This window comes from Heterocephalus glaber, unplaced genomic scaffold (genome assembly GCF_053883595.1).
Source record: "Heterocephalus glaber isolate CG9 unplaced genomic scaffold, H.glaber_assembly_v1.0 deba00000594, whole genome shotgun sequence".
NCBI classification, from domain to species: Eukaryota; Metazoa; Chordata; class Mammalia; order Rodentia; family Bathyergidae; genus Heterocephalus; species Heterocephalus glaber.
This window is the reverse complement of record NW_028258151.1, coordinates 21970218-21987644: the sequence shown is the minus strand read 5'-3', so window position 1 is coordinate 21987644 and position 17427 is coordinate 21970218. Positions and strand designations below refer to the sequence as shown.

General features: G+C 44.8%; 2 pseudogenes; one reads left to right on the top strand and one right to left on the bottom strand.

The window, feature by feature from the left end:
- The first annotated feature begins 1425 nt into the window (after positions 1 to 1425).
- On the top strand, positions 1426 to 15814 carry LOC106009964 (putative C-mannosyltransferase DPY19L2; annotated as a pseudogene).
- LOC147829541 (testis-expressed protein 19.2-like) lies at positions 2718 to 3722 on the bottom strand (annotated as a pseudogene).
- Positions 15815 to 17427: the final 1613 nt, after the last annotated feature.

Sequence of the window (17427 nt, the reverse complement as noted above, 5' to 3'; positions counted from 1 at the left end):
CCAGAATGCTCTTTAGTCAAGCTGCTTGGAGCGAGTCTGCTTGTCTCATGTAGAACAGGTCCCAGAAAACTCAACTTTACATCTTAAATCTTTCTCAGATCAATTCAAATGCCACAGGATTAATGTGAGGCCTTTAAAAAAAAATAAAGTTTATTTTTCCAGACAGGGTCTTGCTCTGTAGCCCAGGTGAGCCTTGATCTCGCAATCCTGCTTCGACCTGCCAATTACTGGACATACAGCCATGCACCACTATGTCCAAGTTTCTGAAACATCAGTTCTGCTTGATTCTCTTGAGAGAAATGAGACATTTGCATAGATTTGAAAAACTAGTACAGATAGCAAAATTGAGGTTAGGAGACCAGTCTACCACCACCCACTGGAATTTGGGCAACACCCCAGGGCTAAATCTCCTTCCATTATTCTAAGAGAAGCAGAAATCTATAATAACAATGGCACTGGAAATCCCTATAGCTCCAGGACAAAGCACATGTATGTTAAATGTGTTAGATCTGGAGGCCTGACCTTTTCCCCCCTCGCATCTCATTCAAGGTTCATATGGACAGCACATCAAATATACAATTTAATCAGAGTGGATTCTGGGACAGACATGCGTGTTATGGTGCCCCTGTGGTGACTCAACACCCTGTCAATGATTCCTGTCAATCTTATCCAGAAAAGCGATGAGAGGCACCATTGGTGTGGGCTGGGACACATTCTTAAAATCCATCCAGGCATGGTAGCCTGTAATCCAGCTGGGGAGGCTGAGGCAGGAGGATCTCCATGAGTTCGAGGCCTGTCTGGACTACATAGTGAGTTTAAGGCCAACCTGAATTACATGGAGGGACTTTGTCTCAAAAAAAAAAAAAAAAAAAAAAAAAAAAAATCAGAACTCCAGGTTTGTCTGTGTGCTTCTTTCCCGGCTGCCCCAACACCGCTTTTTGTGTTCATGCCACATACTTCTTTCTGTTGGCAGTGACCTGCCTTGAGCATATCTTCTCATATCTTCAATAAAGGTTGCTGCTTTTTCTTTTGTTATTGGATATATGCTTGCACTTCTTTCCTTATTGTACACAAGAGCCTGGAATCTATCATTCAGATCCACCGTCCCATAGCAAGATGAGAGTAGGTTTCTTTCTGAAATGGGGGACGCTTGGGTCGGGCTCTGTTTCTTTCTAGGTTCTTTGGGGCCGTGCCTTCACTGCTTTTGCCATTAGGGTACTTGATGTAAGTTTGGGAAGTACTGGTGTACAGCACTAACAGATGGGGAAGAACATACCTGATGCATAAGAAATAAAAAGAAGAGAGACAGGCGCGGGAGGCCTTTGGGATTTTCTCCCTGTAACAGTGGCCCGAAAGGGCTGCGGGCCAGTGCTGAGGCTGCGACCCTGGAGTGACCCACAGCCTCAGAACAGGGAGCGTGAGGAAATGGTCAAGCGCAGGAGGAAGAAGCACGGAGAGGAGTGTCTGGAGCCGCCCCGGACCCCCAGCCCCAGGGCTAGGGAGCGGGAGGGGGAGGATCCGCGCTTCACCGAGGCCCCAGGGAGCCCGGCCAGCCTCACGGGGCTCCTGCCCTGCAGCTGCTCGGGGGGCCCCCCCGAGGCGGCGCGCTGGGCCTCGCTGCCTTTGTGGGAGTTCTGCGTTGGATACATTTAACAACACTTTTTGAGAATGACTGTCGTTTTTCTCACCTCTTAACTTTGGAACGCGAGATGTCTTTTCCCAATGAAATGGCACTCTATTATTCTTATTTCAAGACTATTACTGAAGCACCTTGGTTTTTGGAAGGCCTGCAGATGATTATGAATGACAGGCTTACTGAGTATCCCCTTGTAATTAATACAGCAAAATGATTCCATCTTTATCCAGAGGTAGTCCTAGCTTACTGGTATCGCACATTCACAGGAATAACGAATTTATTTGGAGTAGAAACTAAGGCCTGCTGGAATGTCACCAGACTGGGATGTCCCAGTGAAATTGAAAACTGTGAAGGATGTGGAGGCCCTGCTTACTTTTAAGTGGATGCAATTTTTATCTTAAATGGACTCATGATGGGATTCCTCATCATCTATGCTGCATACCTGAGTGACTCTCAATTAGGTCTAATTACAGTACTGTGCTACTTTTTCAACCATGAAGAGGCCACCCATGTGATGTGGATGCCACCTCTCTGTGAGAGCTTTGCGTATCTGTTCCTGGTGGTTCAGATGTATTTTTTTAAAGCTCATATGACTTTATTTAATTAAAACATATACAAAGGAGTTCAACACTAAAACTGCATAAAAAACCAACACTTGAAAACAGGTTTCCTCCCGCAGCACAGCAGAGAGCCCAGGATGCAGAGTCCACACCATCAAATACTAGAACACGTCCCGGTCACCCACGTAAGGTCCTTTGCCACAGCCAGGATGGACCAGAGCACGGTGCTGTGACTGTTCCCAAGTCATGCACCACACAGCCTTCCACCTCACAAAGTCCAGGTCAGTGTGACGCTCTGAACTATATGACAGGCTCCTGGTGTGAACACAGATTAATCCCCCACCCCCAGTCCCAGCAAGTTCCATTCTTAGTCCCAGGCTGCTCCACACTCCTCCAGCTGAAGCTCGCCAGCCCCTGCCGCCTGCTCACCTGGCTACTGAGGAGCGACAATGGCCGGTCCGTCCTAGTCCCTGGTGTCCTGGAGCAGCCAGGGCAGTGGTGGCTGCCTGGGCCTCAGCCCCTCAGTTCTCCAGCTCAGGGCCGAAAGGCTGGAAGCAGGACAGCTCCCCCAGAGCCAGGACTCCCATGACAGCCAGGCTCTCTCCAGTCCCCCTGGAAACACTGCTCCCAGTCTCCAGGGGTCCGGGGTCCTACCTCAGGTGGGGAACTATGAGGCAGAGGCTGAGTGCCTCTCACTCACACTCCAGGGTGAGTAGGACATGATGGTGAATCCCTTCTGCAGGATCGCGTATGCAGGGAACAGCTGCTCACTGTGTTGTTTTCTCCAGGATGCTCAGCTGGCACCAGAGCAGGCCGTGCAGCTCAGCTGCTTCCTGGAGCTTTAGCACCCACACCTCGGCGGGCTCCAGCAGCACTCTCCCGCGCTGTCCCAGGCTCCTCAGGGCTTGAGTTGGAGTCATTTTCCGCAGGTAGATGGTGGCGTCTTGGTAGCCCACAACACAGAAGACCTGCAGGTCCAGTGACCAAGCCTCAGCCTCCGCAGGCTCCACTGGCCACATGGTGCCCAGCTCCAGCACCATGGGCTCCACTGGGGACAGAGTCACTCTAGGGAACACCGGCTTCGGAAAAGGGGGGCTCAGCCAGTGGTTGGGGGCAGGAAGCCTGTCAAACTTCCAGGGAGGGGCCTGGGTCCAGTCAGCATGCTCAGGGACCAGGCCTAGGGGCACTGCACTTTGAGGCTTCACCTCAGTGGGCACCATGGGGTCATCCAGGTATTCTTCCTCTATCCCTGCGGAAGCTAGCATCAGGGCCCAGGACCTCCAGCCTGGCCCCAGCTCCAGGGTTGCTGCCTGCTCATGCTCTGCCTCATCCAGCTCCTCATGAAGGTTCCACTCTTCATCTTCCTAGTCCTCCAACTCCAGCATGTCTTTGAGGTCCACGAAGGCAACCTTGAAGCAGGTGAAGCAGACCTCCAGCTGGCTTCCATGCCTCAGCTCATACAGCCAGGAAGCGTAGAGGTAGGACATGCCCTCTCTGCTCTTGCGCATGACCACTGGAAGGCACATGGCCATGCTGCTGCCTCTGGGGGTGACGGGCAAGGGGGTGCTTGCTGTGGATGTCAGAGGACAGACCCACAGATGCTAGGACCAGTGAGGTGCTGGGTGGGGGCGGGGAAGAAGAGGGCAGGAGCAGGAAGGTGTTTCTTGTTCAGGGACCTGGAGGTACAACCTGCCAAGGTTGGGAAGCTTGAGCTTCCGGAAACTTCTCCAGCTGAGCACTGTTCCAGTCTCTTTCAAGCCTCGAGCATCGAGCCTCAGTGCCCAGGAGCCCTCAGATGTGTACTTTAACCATGATTCTCAGGTCCTCTGACAATTATAGAAGACATTACATTGGCCTCTGTTTTGCCACTGTTGCTTTTATGCTTCCCTGGCAGTTTGCTCAGTTTATACTTTTTACGCAGACAGCCTCATTATTTCCCATGTATGTTATGGGGTACATTGAGCCAGGGAAGTTTCAGAAAATCATTTATATGAACATGGTTTCAGTTATTCTCTGTTGCATTTTGATGTTTGGGAATCCAATGTACTTATCTTCTTATTATTCTTCATCTTTGTTAATGACATGGGGGATAATTCCAAAGGGAAATAAAATTCATAGATTCGGAGTATCTGAACTCAACTTTTGGCTAATTCAAGGTTTTGCTTGGTGGCTTGGAACAATCTGAAACGTCTAACATCTAAAATCTGAGGCGTTTCAGACCATATTCACCTGAGTGGACATTATAGCAGCCAGAATTTTACATTATGCAGATTTTGATACTTTAATGTACATCTGTGCTCCTAAATCTTACTTCATGGAACAAGTGACTCCACTGAGATACACAGAAACATTATTGCTTCCAGTTGTTACTGGGATTACTTGGTTTTTATCTTTAAAAAGACTGTTCGTGATGTTTTATGTGCCTTATCTACAAACACCTAAGAAAAAAGCTCCTTGAACATGGTGAGTTGGTTTTTCACACATTGCAGCTGTTAGCATTTGCTGCCCTTGCCATTTTGATTTTGAAACTGAAGCTGTTTTTGACACTGCACATGTGTGTTATGGCTTCCTTGATCTGCTCTCAATGGCTCTTTGGCTGGCTTGTTAACAGAGTTCATTTTGAGAATCTTATCTTTGGAATTGTAATAGTGATGTCAATGCAAGACTGTGAAAACCTCCAAAATCAATGGAGAATAAGAGGAAAATGTATTAATTTCCCTCAGGAAGAACTTCTATATTGGATCAAATACAATACCAGACCAGTTGCAGGCACCATGCAGACAATAACAAGCAACAAGCTGTCCACACTGCACCCCACTGTGAACCAACCACACTATGAGGATACAGACTTGAGGGCCCGAACAAAAATAGTTTATTCTGTGTATAGTCAAAAATCTGCAAAAGAAGTGAGAGATAAATTGCTGGAATTACATGTGAATTATTATGTTTTAGAAGAATCATAGTGTTTTGTGAGAACCAAGTTGCAGTATGCTGGAAATCTGGGACATGGAAGACCCTTCCAACTCAGCCACCCCCCCCCCCCCTTCTGCACCACCCTGCTCCAGGACGAAAGGCCTTACTTCACCACTGTGTATCAGAATGCCATGTACAGGGCTGGGGATTTAGCTCAGTGGAGCTGCTGCCTACCTCACAAGCCTAAGGTCCTGAGTTCGATCCCCGGTACCAAAGAAAAAAAAAAAGATATACAGAATGCCATGTACAGGGTGTTGAAAGTTAACTGAGAAGCAGACTACATCAGATTCTTCTGATTGAAGGAGGTAGTACAAAGAGAGCATCAAGGACACACACTTAACATTCATTAAAATCACAAGCTTTAATGAAAGATGCTTAAGATAATAACACACAATGACTTAAAGATTTTCTGATTACAAAAGACAAATTCATTGTTCTCCATTGAATGTCAGCCTTATTAAGCTGGTCACATGGATTATTTTACTAATGCTCAGGAAAAGATCTTTTATAATTTCTAATAAGTTTTTGAAAATCATTTTGAATTAAAGTATTTTTTAAAACAGCTTGTTTTATAATGTTTTGGGTCTCTAGAAATTTGCTTACCCAATCAGTTTTTTCCCCAATTAGTTCTCAATCTAAATTCAACAGGTATTAATTTGTCTTTTGAATCCAGTGGTTTTTTTCTCTTAATATCCAGGTACAATGACAATTGTTATGGTATACAATCATATTTGTGGTTAAACATAATCAGAGAGGAACTTCCAGGTAGGTTTATCAAATGAGATTATCAAATGCTAAATCTTGAATGAAGCAAAGCCTCTTAATGGCCTGTTGGCCTTAGTGACCTTTTGGACACAGCCTTTGTTTCCAGCCACCATCTTTTGTAATACTGATTTGTAAATCTTCATTTATGTTTGGTTTTGGATGAGGTCGTGATTTGTAAACCCTTTACCCCAACAAAACCTACCTAATGCTTTGAAAAATGGTAAGTAGTTGTCATGAAGATATACAAAGAGTAGCATGCTTACTCTTTTTCTCTTCCTGGTAACTACTTAATATGCTGAATCCATAATATTTTAATATGCATCTACTCTGAGTTAATCATTTTCAAGTTTTTATACTTCCCTTACATTCTTGACCCTCTATACTTGGGATAACAAAATGCTTTAATTCCATACATTAGTTCTCTTATGACAAGCAATCATATACAAAAAAGTAAAAAAAAAATTTCAACCTTTAGAGTTGTAATATACTGTAATATAGGATGTAAAAAAGTTAAGAAAATGCACATTTTATTTATTTTAGCATTTTCAAATAATTTGTTTTGCTGTAAGTGTGGATGGAGCAAGAAAAAGAAACACCTAACATTCATAAAATTAGAGAAACATTTTGGATGATGTGTTCATACAGAATATTTTAATAAGTTGGCAGAATTCAACAAAAAAGAGTATGAGCTGTATGACTAATAAACTGTTCCATACACATTAAAGAAAGAGAGAGAGAGAGAGAGAGAGAGTCCTGCAGCAAGGACAGGCTTTACTAAGACAAAGACATGAGAGGGGCAGCTGGCTCCTAAGTGCCAGAAAAGCAGCTCTCTTACAGAGTAAGGGGTTTATAAGGGGCAGCAGAGAATGAGGAAGCTGGAAACTAACTTCTGGGATCAGGTTTTCACAGTGAAATAGAAGGTGGGCGTGGCAAAGCTGCCTGGGGAAATAAGTGGGACCTGTTAATTACAAGATCCTAGGACTGTGCCAAATAATTCCCAGGACCCCAAATGTAAAACTTCTCATGGGTTCCCTAGAGAGGTGGACTGCATATAACAACGCAGACTCCGTGAGAAGCCCACTATCGTGACCTTTTGTGGAACCCCACTCTGTGTCTTCTAGACCAGGGTGTACTTTTATTTTTTCTCTTTTTCTCTTTTCCTCTTTTGTTCAGCCCAGGTTCTCTCTGTAGAGCCAGTTTTTAACCTTATGCCTTCACCCCTCACTTTTCAAATAAACTTTTGGCACCATTTTTGGCTTGTCTTGTTCAGTTCTTTGTTTGAGGCAAGAAGGACCTGAGATAAGTTAAACTGGTAAGTCATTTCTAAAGAAATGACCTAAGAACAACAGCTGGGCTGGCTTTGAGGGTCCCCAAGGCTGAAATCAGGATTTTAACCCACCCTTTAAATAAGTTTGTAGGTTTTCTGACTCCCATCACAGAAAAACAATTTTTAGGACACATCCATAACAAAAGCATGGGAAGAATTTATTAGAGGTAGATATAGGATGCACTCAAGCACTGAGTATGGGTGCGCAGAAAAATGAGGCACAGTACAGTTGAGAACTAGGAATCTTTTACATATTTGGGGTTGTGGGAGTCTGTGGAATATAACAATCTGTGGTCTTAGTCTCCTGGTCTGGAAAGGTCTGTTCTATAAACAGGAACCAAGCCAGTGAGACAGGAGATTAGAGTGTAGCAAAGCTGGCTGGGGAAGTGGGTATGACCTGTTCATTACAAAATCCCAGGACATGTGCACAAAACAATTCCCAAAGCCCTGCACATGGACTTCTCACAAGAACTCAGATTTTTGTAGGATGACCTAGACCTGACATCAGCCTGAGGACTCAGTGATTCAAAAAAGACAGATCACAATGAATTTTTGCCACTATGGTCACTCTTGCATGGTGGCCCACCCTCATGCTATAGGCAGTGGTGCTGAACCTATGGCACACATGTTATAGCATTTTCCTTTTAAGACAAAAGATGGTAGTGTATGAGTTGTATTTTCTAAGCTAAAGCCTCAGTATTCAGGTTTAATTGCAGTGCTGGCATTTTGTGATAAATAAATGCGGGTTTTGGGTTGCAGTTTGGCACTCAGTCTCTAAAAGATTTCGGCATCACTGCTGTAGGGTATACGTCTTCTTTTTGGGGGGGAGGGTGCCAGGGATTGAACTCAGGACCTTGAGCTTGTGAGGCAGGCGCCGGAACCACTGAGCTAAATCCCCAGCCCTATACTCCTTTAATTTTATTGACCCAAACTTGCTCCAGGGAACCTATTTCTTTTTCTATCTTTAATAAAATTTTGCTACTGTTTGTGCTTGTCTTGACCAATTCTTTGCTCAGGACAGAAAGAATTTAGAAACCCACCTCCAGGAGGAGACTCCACACCCCCAAATCCAGTAACATATTTGGCTTAGCCAGCCAGGAGAGCAGGTATGGCTCTTTGGACACATTTGGGGGGTGAGAGGTCTTTCTCTCTCCTAAGCTGGGGAACTCGGGACATTTCTCATGACATTGGGAACTTTTTCCTCACTTCCGCATGGCCTCTGTGTTTTTCTTCCAGGCTTAAGAGATCTACAGGCTCCCTTAAAGTTTATCTCCCTTTTTCTTCTCTTTCTCATTTTTGTTCATTCATTGTAGTAAAGAGCCTGAAATCCTATTATTATGCCCTTTTGTTCTCATTTTTCAGTTCTCCGTGATACTTTGCTGAGCTTTCTCACCTGCTGGGGAAAAATAGCTGTTGGTAACTTGGTAACCTGCCTGAGTAGCCAGCCACTCCAGTTTACTCCTTTTTTTGCTCAAAGTCTTGTCTGCACTTTCCCCCTAGAGGGCCATTTCTTTCTCCAGAGTGCTATTTTAATCAAGGTCGCCATCTTGTCCTGTCACATAACTGGCCTCCCATTTAGGTCAGTCACATGACTTCTGCCATCTTTGATTTCAAGTGACGTCTTGGTCACCAGAAAAATCTCACTCTTGTAGGTAGGAGCTAAGCCTCTGCATTTATAGAACACCTTCCTCTTTGAATTAGGATAGATCCCTTCTTTGTTTCTTCCAACAAAATGCAGGTAATTTAGAAATATATGCCTGACAACCTGAGCAGAACAAAAAGAACAGCTAGTAAAATTTAACTCGAGTGACTATGAGTCATTCTAGGATTTTAAAGGTAGTTTTATTTTTTTCTTAAAAAAAAAAGTTTCTCTACTGCCTTAAACAAAATACCAAAGCTTTTATTATCGGGATAAATGCAAAAGATATTTTTTCTCAAGTGGCTCCACTCTGCTTAAAGAGAGGCATCAAGTGGCTCAAAATGCCTGAAGGAGCCCTGGGATTCTATTTCTCAAATGGTTCCAGTCTGCTTAAACTGAGCCATCAAGTGGCTCAACAGTGGCTAAGGGAATCCTGGGGGCTGGGAGACTCCTTGATCTCATGGGAGTTTCAGAGGACTAGGCAGAGCCATCAAGTGGCTCAACCTACTCTCCCTACGGAGTTAATGGTTCCTTGGTAGGGCTTTCTTCTATGCTTCTATGAAAGTTGTCAACATTATCCTAGCTTCAGACAGAGATGTCTCGCTAGTGAATACTTTTTTTTTTTAAACTTTTTTTTTTTTTTGGTTTTGGTTTGTGAGACAGGATCTTATTATATAGTTCGAGCTGGCCTTGAACACACTATGTAGCCCAGGCTGGCCTCAAACTCACAGTGATCTGCCTGCCTCAGCAGCCTAAGTGCTGGAATTACAAGCATGTCCCACCATGCCCAGCCTGTCTAGTGAATACCCGAGTCTCACAAGGGACCCTTTGTGGGCTTCTCCTTTTGCATGGGATGCCATTTTAAGGAACTGAGCCCTAGTTGCCTTTCTCTACAGGCCCCAAGAAGAGCCATGGGAAACCGCACGAACCATATCCCACAGATTCCACTGACTTCACCACTAAGCCATAAAGATTTGACACTGGCTATTTAAAAAAAAGTATAGCCTATCTACTATTGCAATATGGTTTGGGATATGAACTAGGAAATGAGAGATGGATATGGATGGCAGTTTAAATTATGAGACTATTTTTCAGTTAAAACTGTTTCTGCTTAAAACATAAAAGGTAGAATGAAATCCCTTATGTTCAGGCTTTTGTGACCCTTTATCTCAGGAAAAGTCCAGAAACTATGGTATTTGGAGTGGTTCCCAAGGAAGGAAGAGATATCTTTGATAATCCTGTCTCAATCCCCACCTGTCTCTCAGGGGGATGTGGGTCTCTCCCATCTGTTTAATGAAGAAACTTCAGATAGGACCCTAGACACCCATGACCCAATGGCTGGACATGATCTTTTCTGTGTTCAACAGTTGGGATCTGGAGGAGGGTCTTAAGACAAAAAGCTAGAATTATTGCTGTTGCAATTGGCACTGTTCTGACTTCTCTGGGAACCCCTCCTCTAGATCCATAGCCATAGTTAGGGTCAAGGGGACCCCTTATCAGAGATTCTTTACTCCTGCTATGATCTGTCACTTTGAAGGCCAAATGTTTAACGGTGAGTTTCTAATTGCCCCACAGTGTCCTACTCCCTTGTTAGGAAGAGGTTTACTAGCAAAATTGGGGGCAATTCTCAAATTAAGGCAAAGGCCAAAACAGACTTTATCTGTTGGGACTATACCAGGTCTTCTTGACCTAATTAGCCAACAGGTGGATCCTGCCGCATGGTATAATGGAATACCAGACTTAAGAAAACCCTTCTTCCTCTATGTATCAGAAAAAATAGGAATTGCTTTGGGTGTTGTGGCCCAAAGGCTAAGACATGGACCCCACCCAATGGCATACTTTTCAAAAAGTTAGATGGAGTGGCTACTGGGTGGCCACCCTACCTGAAAGCAGTAGCAGCTACTCCCTCAGCACCCCATAAAGAATTATGGGAATATGTATCTCTCGGGGGGAAATGAGACAAGATTAGGGCATGGCAAAGCTGGCTAGGGAATTAGGTGTGACCTGTTAATTATAAAATCCCATGTCTCACTGCAGAACAGTTCCCAAAGTCCTGCACATGGACTTCTCGTGAGAACTCAAGCAGGTTTTCCATAAGATGGCCTAGACCTGATGTTAGCTTGAGGACTGGGTGACACAAAAAGGACAGACAAATTAAGTTTTTGCCACTGTTCACTCGTGTGGTGGCCCACCCTCACGGGGTAGGGTGTGCTTCTTTTCCTACTTTTACTTGGCCCAGACTCACTCTGCAGGGCTTCTTTTCCTACCTTTAGCAAAACATTGTTACTGTTGGCACTTGTCTAGACCAATTTTTTGCTTAGGATAGAAAGAACTTAGGAACCACTTCCAGAAGGAAACTCCAGCACCCCAAAATCCAGTAACACCAAGGCAGCTAATTGGGGTACTGGAATTTTTTACAAACCTAAGACAATGTAGGGAAGGGTCAGAACCTATGGGAAGATAGCCTTTGGACTTTTCTGTACACAATGTCTCGTTTCTAAACCACTCAATCTACAGTTCCTGCCTATTTGTTTAATTCTCCACCTCTACCTCTGGTTTTGCCACCTCAGCTGCTGGTTCATGGCAAACCCCAGAGCTGGGAGTTAAAAGTTTGACTTTAATTTCAATTGTTGCTTCTCTTGTGTATCTTTGTGTAAGTGTGTGTGTGTGTGTGTGTGTGTGTGTGTATGTGTGTGTGTGTGTGTTACTGGGGATTGAGCCCAAGACCAGGGCAAGTGTTCTATCATTGAGCTACATCCCACCACAGTTATTGCCTTTTTTGTTTTTTTGTAGTACTAAGGACTGAGGTCAGGAAGTACTGCACCATATTCCTTGGACCCTGCTCCTTTTCTTAAAAAATTTGGAGATAGTTTTTAATTGATTTTTATTTTTTCCAGGCTGGCCCCAAACTTATGGTCCTCCTGCCACAATCTCCCCAGATATTGGCTAGATTACCTGTTTTCTTTCTCCTTGTTAGTCACATTAACAGCTCCTCAGTCATTAACTGATGATTACAATACTTTGTAAGATTTTTGGTGACATTACAGCAAATGGAGTGCAAGGGAGTATTTTATAAACACTACACAGAAGGATGTGAATACAGACACATCATTTTCGTATCATTGTTTTTCCTTTCCACACAAGTCAAATTTCAACAAAAAAGAACCTTGATGACCTTGGAGTAGTGAAGAAGATTACAAATAACCACAACCTTGGGACAACCACTACTGGTGATTGTCACTCCTCTGAAAATGTGAGCCTTGGCTGGCCAGGCTGCTGAGGATGGGGGATCAAATGGCAGAAGAGGGTAAAAGTTAAGGTGAGAAAAATGTCAAGTACTGATTAAGAATTCTGTGGAAACAAAAGAGAAGACTAAACTGGAGCCACAAGCCATGGGACCCCTCAAGACATCAGAAACTAGAAAAGGCCAGAAAGGATTCTCCAGAAGCCTTCCAGAGGGAATCTAAGCCTGCCAACACCTGAATTCCAGGGCCTAAGCATCAATTCCCAGTGGAAGCAGCACACCCTGCACCCAGGTTGGCTTCCAGACATCATCCCCAGCCCAGAGCAGTCATGGTTCTTTGCAGAAGTGGCACTAGGTCTGGTGCATGGGAAAATCTAGGAGAAAGTCTCTAAAATTACCTGAGTGTCTGTCCTCCGGAGAGAGATCTTTCACTATATGAAGTACACTGAAGATCTTCATTTGGACACTGTTGCCACAGAAAGCCAGCCGTGAGTGACGCAGGTGACATGGAGACTGCTTTTATTGGTCACAGAACCCTTTGCATTCTTACTTCCTGAAAACAAAACAAAAAAGGGGCTGGAGATTTAGCTCAGTGGCACTGCACCTGCCTGGAAAGTGCAAGGTCCTGAGTTCGATTCCACATTCCAGGGAAAAAACAAAAACAAAAAAAAAACAAACAAACAAAAAACAGGCATGGTGGCAAACACCTGTAATCCCAGCACTCAGGAGGCTGAGGCAGGAGAATTGCTACAAGTTCAAGGCCAGGCAGGACTACATAGTAAGTTCAAGACCAGCCTGGACTACACAGTGAGACCCTGACTTACAAAACAAAACAAACAGACAAAACATCTTAAAACAACAACACCAAAAAGCAAATTAAAAAAAAAATCTCTTCATTCTAATGAATTAAAGTTTTTGTCTTGTATCAGCTTTCACTCTATAATTTTGACCTAATATTTATGCTTAACATGCATGCTGGGCTCCTAAGAATCTAGATCTACCTATAGTTTCTGAGACAAGATGACAACCCTTCAGCAGAATGAAATGCAAAACCCAATGCTTAAAGAACAAGAAACCCAAATGCCTCTGTTTTCCAGATGATATATAACTGTGTGCATTGAAAACATATATTATTTTCTCCTCTGGATATATTTCCTATTAGTTTCTTTTCTAATGGAAAACTATTAGTTTCTTTGCCTTCCAAATATCTGTCAAGAAAAGCATTTCAATACTTAACTTAAACTTGACCATAAATCATTTTATATGAGAATTTCACTTAAGGACAGACTTTAAAAAGTTTTGTAACTGTATTAGCCATTTTGTTATGTCTGATGGATGCCTGATAACAATGCAGTCCCTAAAGATAAATAAATGCAATCATTTTTCTAAATTAAAAAAAAAAAAAAAGAATTCTGTGTTTGAGGGCTAGGGCCATTATAGCTCAGTGGTAGGGTGCTAGACAAGCTTGTGTGAAGTCCTGGGTTTGCTTCCCAGAACCACATATAGATAGAATTTCAGCTACACTCGTGAGGTTTAAATGAAATGTTTTTATGTCAGTTCCATAGGGCCTGATGCAGAGTAAACCTTCAGTAAATGGTAGTTGCTATTTGATTTTCTTCAGCATCAAGGAAAGCCAGGCAAGGGAGCACAGCCATTTTCCCTCAGGCTCTCCGAAAGACCCCCAGTATGTGGTGAGGAGAGCCCCAGGCAGCAGAATTAGGAGAAGATCTGACTTTTGCATCCTCTTTGCCATTACCTTTCTGGGCAACATCAGAAAAATAATTTTCTCCCCTGGGCCTCAGCCTCTTTCAAACTTCATTTTTAGTTGCACCCCATGTGTTCCAGTGATCCCTTACTGAGGAGTCTGGTTTTCAAAATGGAGGTGCAGATCAGGGTCATTGCAGCACAGAGTGGCTCTCTGGAAGAACAGTGCCTCCCTGAACTGGACACAGCTTCCTTCTGCTTGCTGTGGCTGCCCTAGGTCAGAGCCTGAATGGTTTTTTGCTGAACTTAGGGAGAGCAAGGTTGTCAGGGATTGAGGAAGTAGGCCATCAGCCTCTGCTTTGAGCTTTGTATATCCAAAGCCTGGGCAACATGGCAGCCTTATTCACATCCCCAGTGGCTCCTAGCAGGTATCTCTTTCACTTTTACTACACCAACACGTCCACCCTGCTCCACCTCTTTATGTCCTTAGCTTTCAGATATCTTCTCTTTCATGGCCTACTCTGTTCTGTGAAAGGCCTACAAAGTCCGTGGTGCTTTGTGCACCAACTTCTGATTACAGAATGTCAGCTGGGAGTGTTTCTTCCCCAGGCACCCCTCTCACTAGTGTGGCATCACTTCAGGTTTGTGCCTTTTCCCCTTTGTCTTCTGTCTTTTTGTATGCTTGCCCCATCCCCCTTCCCTAGAGAGGGGTCCCTAGAGAGTCTCTTCTCCTCTCTTCAGGCAACTTGGCCCCCAAAGGCATATGCTTTCCCTGGGGACTGGGATAGAGAGGCCATGATGAGGCCTTTCCTTGAGGTCTGGGAACATAGAAAGTTCTAGGAGTGAGCTGGGCTCACCCCGAACCTGGGTGATTCTTATAAGAAGGAGAATTACCAGCTCATAGGCTTCTTTCTAAACAACCATGATGCTGCCAGTGGCCCCAATTTCATGGATGAAACCAAGTGAGAGTCTCCTACTGGGGCAGCAGTCTCTAGGCTGAGGGTCAGGGAAGGCCACTGCCCATATGGCTTTTCCCCATCCAGCCACCTGCACCCCAACACCCTGTGTCTCATTCTCTAGACTTTTTCCTTGACCCAGGGCCTAAAACAGGACCAGGAACAGATAAATGGTCTTGTGTCTGAGGTACCCCAGGTTGGGCCCCAGAAGAGCAAGAGGGAAAAGAAAGTATGATAGATGTGCCTGTCCCCTGTCCCCGGTGCCTTGAGCAGGTTCGCACCTTGAAGAAGGAGTAGAAGGAGAACCGCAAGGCAGGTGCAGGAGCTGGAGGGCAACTGGCCAAAATGAGGACCCCGGTGGCTGAACAGGGACAAAGACCACTTGGGAGTAGAACCATGTTCTCAGCCTCTGGGGGTGGCTTACACTGGCCCAAGGAGAGAGGTGGAGTCAAGGGCATTGTGCAAAGGAAAAGAGGCCTGTGGCTGGAGATGGCAAGTCTTGTCATCTCTGAGCCTCGGTGTCCCCATCTGCAGAGAGGGGTAGTGTGGCCACTGCCAAGCCCCACACAAGAATCACATTGGGAAGTAGCTTTAAGATTGGCCATCATCTTGGTCTGAGAAGTCAGCCAAGAAGCCAAGGTGCCTGAACTGAAGGGCTAGAACTGAGCAGAGTGATCTGAGAGGCCAGAGGCCCTGGAGCCTGCTTCCTTACTGCCTGCTTGCTTGCTTTCTCAATGGTGCCCCTGGCCCTGGAGCCCCAGGCCGGGCCCTCTGAGGAGGAACAGTGGCTGCAAGCAGAGGTCCAGTGGCTGGAGAAGGAGCTGGACCACCTGGCGGAATAGCTTCAAGCCCAGATCCAGGACAACCAGAGCCTAAGTCACCAGATTCAGGAGTGGCTGCTTCAGCTGGAGTGCCTGGCCCAGCTGTACGCCATGCAGGCAGAGGAGAGCAAACAGATCTTGGAGCTCACACAGAGCAGCCGCACCATCCTCAGCCTCGAGCTCTTGTAGATCCGGGGCTCTAGGAGCAGCTGGCCGAGCTGCAGGATAGCTTCCTCAGACTGGTGCATGGATCCCCCTCTTGGCCTTCTCACTTGCCAGGTTTTGGGGGCAGAGCAACACTCTTACCCCTCTGGGCCTTTGTCCCACCCAGGCTGGGCTTGAACTTGTACTCTCCCTGCCTCAGCCACTCTGAGTGCTGGCATTACAGATGTGTGCCATATTGCCCTGCTTAAATACCATATTTCCCCCCACTCATCTGTGAATTTTAGTCTTTTGTTTTTGTTTTTGTTTTTTGGTACCGGGGATCAAACTTGGCTCCTTGCGTTTATGAAGCAGGTGGCGGAACCACTGAGCTAAATCCCCGGCCCTTTAGTCTTTTGTTCAGTCTTTTTTTTTTTAGTCTTTTTCTTTTTAGTATTCTTAAAAACTCTCCTTCCACCCTTACCCATTAATCTTGTCTCCATCTCTACAGATTTTCTTTTTCCACAAGATGTTATATAAATGAAATCTTCAAATGTGTCATCTTTTGAGTCTGGCTTCTTTCACTGAGAATAATGCATTTACAATTAATCCATATATTATTCCACATATACCCAGGGCCAGGGCCTTCACTCAGTGAACTACATCCCAGCCTCTTTTAGGGGGGCAGCAGTTTTGCTATATTTCCCAGGCTGGGCTCAAACTTGGAATCCTCCTACCTCAGCCTCCCAGAAAGCTAGGAAGTTTCTGGAAAGCAGAGACTGTATTCTTTTCTTTTTCTTTTTTTTTTTTTCAGCATTAGGAATTGAACCCAAGGCCTTTGCACTGAGCTACATTACTTGCCTTTTTAAATTTTTTGAGACACGGTCTCACTAAGTCACTAAATTGCCCAGCCTGTGCTTCATCTTGTGATCCTTCTGCCTCAACCTCCCAGAGAGCTGAGATCACAGTTTCAAGACACCATACCCAGTGCTGCTTTTGTACATTGAAGATTCAAAGTGCAGAGTAAAATCTCAATACAGGTGTCTGGGTTAAATAGAGATGAGGCTTATCTTAGTTACTTTCTCATTGTTGGGACAAAATACCTGACACCCACAAGTTAAAAGAGGAAAGGTTTATTTTGGCTCACAGTTTTCAGAAATCTTAGATCAAAGTCAGCTGACTCCAAGGCAGAGCAGCACGGCAGAGGGGCATAGCAAGATGAAACAGTCCATGGCAGGGCAGGCAGAAAGCAGTAACCCTGCTTTCCTTCATTCCCTTTATTTTCCATCCAGGCTACAAGCTTATTCATTGATGGCACTCACACCCAGGGTGGAGCTTTCTGTCTTCAGTAAATCCATTCAGCCAACCCCAGAACCATGCTAATCCAATCAGTGGCCTGACCCAATGCCATACACCCATCCAGGCACCTCCCAAAAGCCCCACCTGAGAGCACATGAAGCTTTGGGCAACATTTTAGATATAAGCCATAACAAGACTTTTCAAGAATTCTGCTTATATCTTCAGACATAATGGGAGATTGGGCAGATGGAATTCCCATGGTGAGAGAAGAAACAATTACTTCTCTTAGCTAAAAAGAACCATAGGTATGGTCCCTGGTTCAACTAGGGATAAGAGGACCAAGACTATCCAAAAAATCTTGA